Source organism: Drosophila willistoni, unplaced genomic scaffold, assembly GCF_018902025.1.
Source record: "Drosophila willistoni isolate 14030-0811.24 unplaced genomic scaffold, UCI_dwil_1.1 Seg861, whole genome shotgun sequence".
NCBI classification, from domain to species: Eukaryota; Metazoa; Arthropoda; class Insecta; order Diptera; family Drosophilidae; genus Drosophila; species Drosophila willistoni.
In genome coordinates this window covers 170,377-178,077 of record NW_025814758.1, presented here as the reverse complement: position 1 = coordinate 178,077, position 7,701 = coordinate 170,377, and positions in this window count along the sequence as shown.

The following is a 7,701-nucleotide window of genomic DNA, read 5'->3' as shown; positions in this document are numbered from 1 at the left end:
ATTAATATGTCAACGTCAGCTTCAATCACATGTATGGTAGGCATGACGAATCCAGAGGAATCACTGGAAAGATTCTGGCAGCTAGACACACTAGAGCCAATAAAAAGGTACAGGAGTCCGGAGGAAGAGTATTGTGAAAAATTCTTCCTCGATAACCTACACACGGCGGCGGACAATCGACTAATTGTAAAGCTTCCATTTGCTGAAGAGGCGTCATCTCTTGGAGAATCTCGGGAAGTAGCCATAAGAAGATTCATGTCATTAGAGAGGCGAATGAACCCTGACATAAAAAAGGAGTATGTAAAATTTATGTCAGAATATGAACAGCTTGGACATATGAAGCAAGTAATGGTAGAACAAATTCCCAAGAACCATTACTTTATACCGCATCATTGTGTACTAAAACCAGAAAGTACCACCACCAAGCTTAGAGTGGTATTTGATGCATCATGCAAAACGTCATCAGGAAAATCACTGAACGACATTTTATATCCTGGACCAGTTGTACAGAGTCAACTCTTCTCAATTCTTCTGCGGTTCAGGACCCACAAATATGTGTTTACGGCAGATATTGAAAAAATGTATCGTCAAGTTTGGATAAACCCTGCCGATCAATTCAATCAGATGATTGTGTGGAGAGAGGATCCAAGTCAAGAACTAAAGTTTTATCGTTTAAAAACGGTGACTTATGGAACCACGTCAGCCCCATATTTAGCGACGAAGTGTCTGGAATATTTGGCACTGAAAAACATTGAAAAATTGTCATCTGGAGCATCAGCATTAAAAAATGACTTTTATGTTGATGATTGTCTCACAGGAGCAGACAGTTTACCAGAAGCCCTGCAAATAAGACAAGAGCTTCTAGAAATCTTGAAACCTAAGGGTTTCAACTTACGAAAATGGTGTTCAAATAGCAGTCAACTTCTAAAGGAAATTCCAAAGGAAGATACGATTGCCGACATCAATCTCGGTGACACACTGGAACAAACAAGTGTCAAAACATTGGGAATCATATGGGCACCCAAAGAAGACCAATTATGTGGAAAGGCTCAAAGACATACAAAAGGAATAACCAGACGAGTGGTGCTATCCGAAGTCGGTCAAATCTTTGATCCTCTAGGACTGTTCGCACCGGTAGTGGTAAGAGCGAAAATGTTTCTTCAACATGTTGCTACCGAACGAATTGAGATGGATGGTGACCTACCGCCGTATTTGGAGAAGCAATGGGAAGCTTATCGAGAGGATGTACAGGCACTAAACCACATGAAAATTCCAAGGCATATTTTTGATGGCAAGGTCCCCACTACAAAGGAATTGCATACATTTGTTGATGCATCAGAAAAGGCGTATGGTGCGGCAGTTTATGTCCGATCAACCTATAAAAATGGCCAAATTTCGGTCAGATTGTTGTGCGCCAAGTCGAGAGTGGCTCCCCTGGAAAAACAGACACTGCCCCGGCTGGAACTATGTGCAGCTGTACTTGGAGCTGAACTCACGGATAGAGTTCGACAGGATCTCCAATTCGGATCAGAAAGTGTGGAATCATTCCTCTGGTCAGATTCAACAGTAGTACTCTCGTGGATTAATTCACGGGCATCACATTTCCACACGTTTGTGGCTAATCGGTTGACAAAAATACACGCAGTATCACATCCAAGGCAATGGCGGCATGTGTCATCAGCGCTCAACGCAGCTGATATTCTATCTCGAGGCATATCAGCAGCTCAGCTTAGCACACATACATTATGGTTGTATGGACCACTATTTCTGCATGGACCACAACGTGGCTGGCCAGCACCATTTAAGCCTACAGAGCACACGATGGATACCGCTGAGAAGAAGACCAAGGTATTCAGCATGGTGACTGCCACGGCAAACAACAAGAGTGAATGGATATATACGGTAAATCACAGAAATTCGTTTTACCGGCTACAGCGAATAGTGGCGTATGTGCTACGGTTTTGTCACAAGCAGAACAGGAAACCAACGGCTCAGTTAGAGTTGGAAGAGTTGGACCAAGCACGGAGAGTGATCATGAAGCAAATTCAAGAAACAGGATTTGCATATGAATTACGGCACTTAAAGAAACGACCTGATCAACCGCTAGATCGCAAAAGCACGGTGGCAACGTTGCCACTAATACTGGATGAAGATTCAATCATACGAGTAGCAACTAGGCTACAACAAGCACCAGTATCAACGGAAACAAGGAATCCATATCTCTTGCCGTATAATGATCCGGTGGTAAAAATGATGCTACGGAAACTTCATGAAGAGAATCTTCATTGTGGACATGAGGCACTACGCGGAATAGCTCGGCAGCAGTACCACATCATTAAGGTGAAACCGATGGTCCGGAATGTGATCCAGGGCTGCGTAGTATGCACCAAGTACCGGCCGCAGTTCTTTAAACAAGTCATGGGTGACTTACCGGAGCATCGGGTATCTCAGAATAGACCCTTTCTTAATGCCGGAGTAGACTATTGTGGACCATTCTGGATCCACCATAAGGTTCGAGGAAAACGTCCCGACAAAGCCTACATTGCAGTATTTGTATGCTTTGCAACCAAGGCAGTACACTTGGAGTTGGTCGGAGACCTGTCCACCTCCTCATTTGTGGGCGCGCTTCAGCGCTTTATTGGGCGCAGAGGAAGATGCCAGACATTATACTGCGATAATGCAACAAACTTTGTTGGAGCAAACAACCAACTTAAGGAACTGACCGATACAATACACTCTGAAACGGCAGCAGGTAGTATCAAGGAATTTTGCAATCAAAAAGGAGTGCAATTTAAGTTCATACCACCACGGTCTCCACATTTCGGAGGATTATGGGAAGCTGCGGTAAAGTCCGCTAAGCATTTACTGTTGAAAAACGTATCGACAGCAAACTTAACGTTCGAACAACTGTCTACCATCATTGTCAATGTTGAAGCAGTGCTGAACTCTCGTCCGTTAACGCCAAACTCAGACGATCCCAACGACTTAACAGCTCTAACCCCAGGCCACCTATTGATCGGAGAACCATTAGTAGCCCAACCAGATGCAGAGCCAATAACACAGCGATCGATTCCAGAGCAATGGGAATTAGTGCAACGGCTTAAGCATACATTCTGGACACAATGGTCTCAAGAGTACCTACAAGAACTGCAGGGTACATCCAAGTGGAAAAAACCATATAACAATGTCAAAGAAGGCATGATGGTAATTCTAAAGGAGGATAATGTGCCAATTTTGCAGTGGCCAATTGGACGAATTGTTAAACTATATCCAGGCCTGGATGGATACGTCCGCGTGGTAGACGTTAAAACAGCCAGAGGCACCTACAAGCGGGCTATCCATAAATTGGCCCCCTTGCTTAGAGAGACGGCGACAAAACGTAAAATCGAGGCAGATGACACAGAATCGAATTCCCAAAAAGACCCTGGTATCGAGGACAACGCAGAACCAAAAACAAAAAGACGCTTATCGATCGGTCTGCCACCGTTGGCAATGACGATCTGCCTAATGCTGTTATTATTGCCTATAGCATTTGCTCAAAGAACTAATATAACTCGATTCAACCCCAAACCAGGCATATACTATGAAAGTATTGGCACAGGAAGGATGGCAACGTCTGACTGGACTATTGTGGCATTCTACGATCTCGAACCATGTTGGGCCGACCTGAAGACATTTTCAGACGGAGTAGTAAAGGTTGGAGAAATATGCGTGTTAATGAAGGTTCCAGAGGCATGCACCGCAATGCAGAGGCACTTCGAGCATGTCAACTCAGAGCTACGGACAGGAAATGATCTCCTTCACATAGAACGCCAACGACGATCGCCCTTAGATATAATTGGGAACATTGCGAACGGCTTATTTGGTGTGCTGGACTCAAAGTATGCAACAGAGATGTCAGGCACCATACGAAAGGTTAAATCAAATGAAGATTACTTATTGAACTTGCTGCAAAATCAGACATCTGTAATTGATTCAACGATAAATATCATTAAGCGAGATGAAGCCACAATTGAAAATCAGATGAAACTAATGGAACAACAAATGAACGACATGACCAAGGTCCAGGACAATGCAGTAAAGGCATTGCAATGGTATATCACGCTAACTACTCAGATGACAGTTATTGCAGGGAATTTGCAACGAATTCAAACCGAAATTTCCCGAGTATTTACAGATGCCCATCATAGCAAAATAAGCCCGTTACTACTATCACCAGGCCAGCTTCGGGAACATCTGAACCAACTGAAGAGACATCGTCCGTTTGGTTTGGATTTGCCAGTTCCAGATAACGACGTCTTGCAATTATATGGCTTAATGAAGGCACAAGGCACAATCGCAAACAATCATGTGATATTTAAGGTCACATTTCCATTAGTGGCAACGCAGGCAGTGCAACTGTATAACTGGTACCCATTCCAGCAATTGGAACTCATGGGATTGTAATCATGAACATTAAAATTCCCATCATTGCTGTCAACAAGGAACAGAATCAATACATTGGGCTCTCAAGAGCCGATTTGGAACAATGCCATCAGCTCAACAACGAGCAATATATTTGTTTTGATAAACAAACGACGTTTTCGGGTAATAGCAACTGTGAGTTCCAGCTATTCAAAAACACAAAATCATCAACTTGCCAAATACAACACACAAATAGATCATTCGTGTGGTACGACATGTATCACAAAAATCAGTGGATTTTTGCCACCACTAGACCAATTGAACTCGCAGTGACCTGTGACGATAATATACAAGATGTCACTATTAAGAAGACTGGATTGTTAACTCTAGACCCGACGTGTACAGCTAGGAGTTCTGCTATACGAATAACAGGTCACCGTATAACTACGACAGACACAATGAAATTGTCATATGTCCGATTTGGCAACTTCAGCATTGGCCCAACAAAAGTAGCGCCAACAACAACACAATTCACAAAGATGCAGCTAAGCTACGACGAACTAAGCAACATTCAAGGAAAACTGGAAACTAAGCAAAACTGGAAAATGCCAGAAGACCCCAGCCAGCCGGCTCACCATGTTATAGTCTCCTACGTAGCGCTAACAATACCATTGGTTCTTGTGATGGTATATGGAATAAAAAGATGCTCACAACCCCCAAGACACAATGGTCCAGAGCAGACAACCGTGAGGATCGTCAATCCCATACCGACTCCTGCTGTAGTAAGCCCAGCCCCCAGCAATTTTGCGGTCAACGTTGGATAACGTTGAACAGGTGTTCAACGGCCGGGAGTATGTTGGTGTTTAGATTATATAAAATAAGCTAACATTAAGCCAATTATAATATAGAACGAATGGAAATGTATGTCAATATTAAGTATGTAACCCGATTATAGATATCGATGGCTCATCAGTCATAAGTAGATCTGATATGGTCAGCAGTAAACAATAAAGACCTAGTTAATCAATAAAAACGTACTTTGCTGACCTAACACTATGCACTGGTGAGCTCGCTATTTTGTACTATAAAAGAAATGCATTATTCTTAGTAAGATCAGATACCAATTGTAGCTACATCGGGTGTGCATCGCTGTGTCTTTGGCCCCCATCTCTACCTTTGTAATCTCACTCCGAGGTCCACCCAATTTATGTGTTGGTTGCGACAACCTTTAGTCACTGGTTTATGTGCTAGTGCCTAGATATATATATAAATAAATAAACATTTAATAACTTCAAGAAACACTAACGTCTTTCATTGAACAGGGGCTGTGCATTTTATAAGGCTGAACTGTCAAAATTTGTCGTTGACCAGCGCCCAGAGCGGCAAGAAAGGCAAATGAATCATGAAAAGGAAAGAAAATTTGGGCATGAGACAATGAATATGCAATCTAACGCTAACACTCCAGTGTTGCCCTAAAAATACCACAAAAAATGCCAGTTTCCCTACATTTCTCACTCTAGCGCCCTATGCACTTCTCTACTTACCTCTATTAGTGTCCTCTGCACTCGCCTAATTCCCCCTATTAAGACCCCTTGCACCGGAAATTAAATTTAAAATTCTTATTGCTAAAAACTAATACTTACTTATGCTAAATACTTAAAACTACTTACGCCATAATTATCTCTAAAAAACACTAAATTCTAAATGTTATTGTCTATTTTATTATTATACATTCATTGTTAGTATTTAAGCTAGTTTATAAGTTATTTTATATTGTCCCTCCCCTGCTGCTGTAACGGCCCTATTTTTTAATTTCTATTGTTTGTCTCTAGAAGATGAAAGGATAGAAAATAAAGCGGCCTTAATCGAAAGACTGAGGCCAGGCGGATCAAACGCCTTATCTTAAAAAAAAAACGCCTGATGACACAAATTAATAGAAGATAATTATGCCTAAAAATATCCTAAAATTTTTAATCACGCCCATAAAATATTTCTATTGGACATTTGTATCTCACTGTTAATTAACATTTGGACATCTCTCTGCCTCCAGTTACAGTGCAGTCTGGATTCAAGTTATGTTAATGAACTTAGCCGCAAATATAAATCTGTGAGAAATTTCCAAATTACATGATATTTATATATTCTAGACCACTTTGGACTAGTCTTAATTCATTTTTCACTTTATTATGCCTTCAGCACTTATTGTAAATTGCTGTATTTGTTAGTAATAAGTATCGATTGTTAGTAATAAGTATCGATTGTTAGCGATAAGTCCTCGATAGGTCGAGAGACGGCGTCTCTCTTCTCTTCCGGCGATGCAACGAGCAAGTTGCATCTGCGCAAAACCCAAAGATTAAATCCGACCAATACAAACTAATCTTTATCATTTGTACTTAATAATTAGGTGTTTACAACGACTTAACTTTTAGACATGAAAGCAATAGGCTTCTCTTCCTCTGCGTCTGATAATTGGACAAGTCCAGCGCCAATACCATAATCGCTGGCATCACAATGTAAGAAAAATTTCTTATTAAAGTCCGGGTTTTGTAGAATAGGGGCAGAAGTTAATAGATCCTTCAACTTATTCATAGAAGCTTGAGCTTCCGGAGTCCAAACAAAATTTCTTTTTGTTGACAACAGTTCCGTTATAGGATAAGTGAGATCGGCAAAATTCGGTATAAAACGGCGATACCAACCGCAAACTCCAAGAAATCCTCTAGTTTGTTTCAAATTCCTAGGTGGTGGCCAATTTTTAATACATTCAATCTTTGACGGATCGGTGCAGATACCTTTACTGTCTATTACATATCCTAATAACTAATGCTTGCGACACAAAACTGACTTTTCTCTATGTTAATGGACAGATTAGCTTTCCCGAAATTGCTCCGCAATTCTTGCTAACACCGAAAGATGAGATGAGAAATCCCCTTAAAATTATACACAGATCATCTAAATAGCAAAATACGCAATGGCGAAGGTCAGCAGGGACTACTTCATCCATTAGACGACTCATAGTAGATGTGGCATTACAAAGGCCGAAAGGCATAACTGTGAATTGATATAACGGTCTTCCTGGTACTGTAAATGCAGTAAGAGGTTTGGATGCTTCCGTTAATTCTATTTGCCAATAGGCATCCTTTAAATCGATTTTGGAAATAATATTTGCCTTGGGTAATCTTGAAAAAATACTGTCAATGCTGGGCAAAGGATAAGCATCCTTAATTGTGACTGCATTTAACTTGCGAGCGTCTAAGCACAGTCGCACTTTATTGGGCTTTATCACTGGTCGAATAGGAG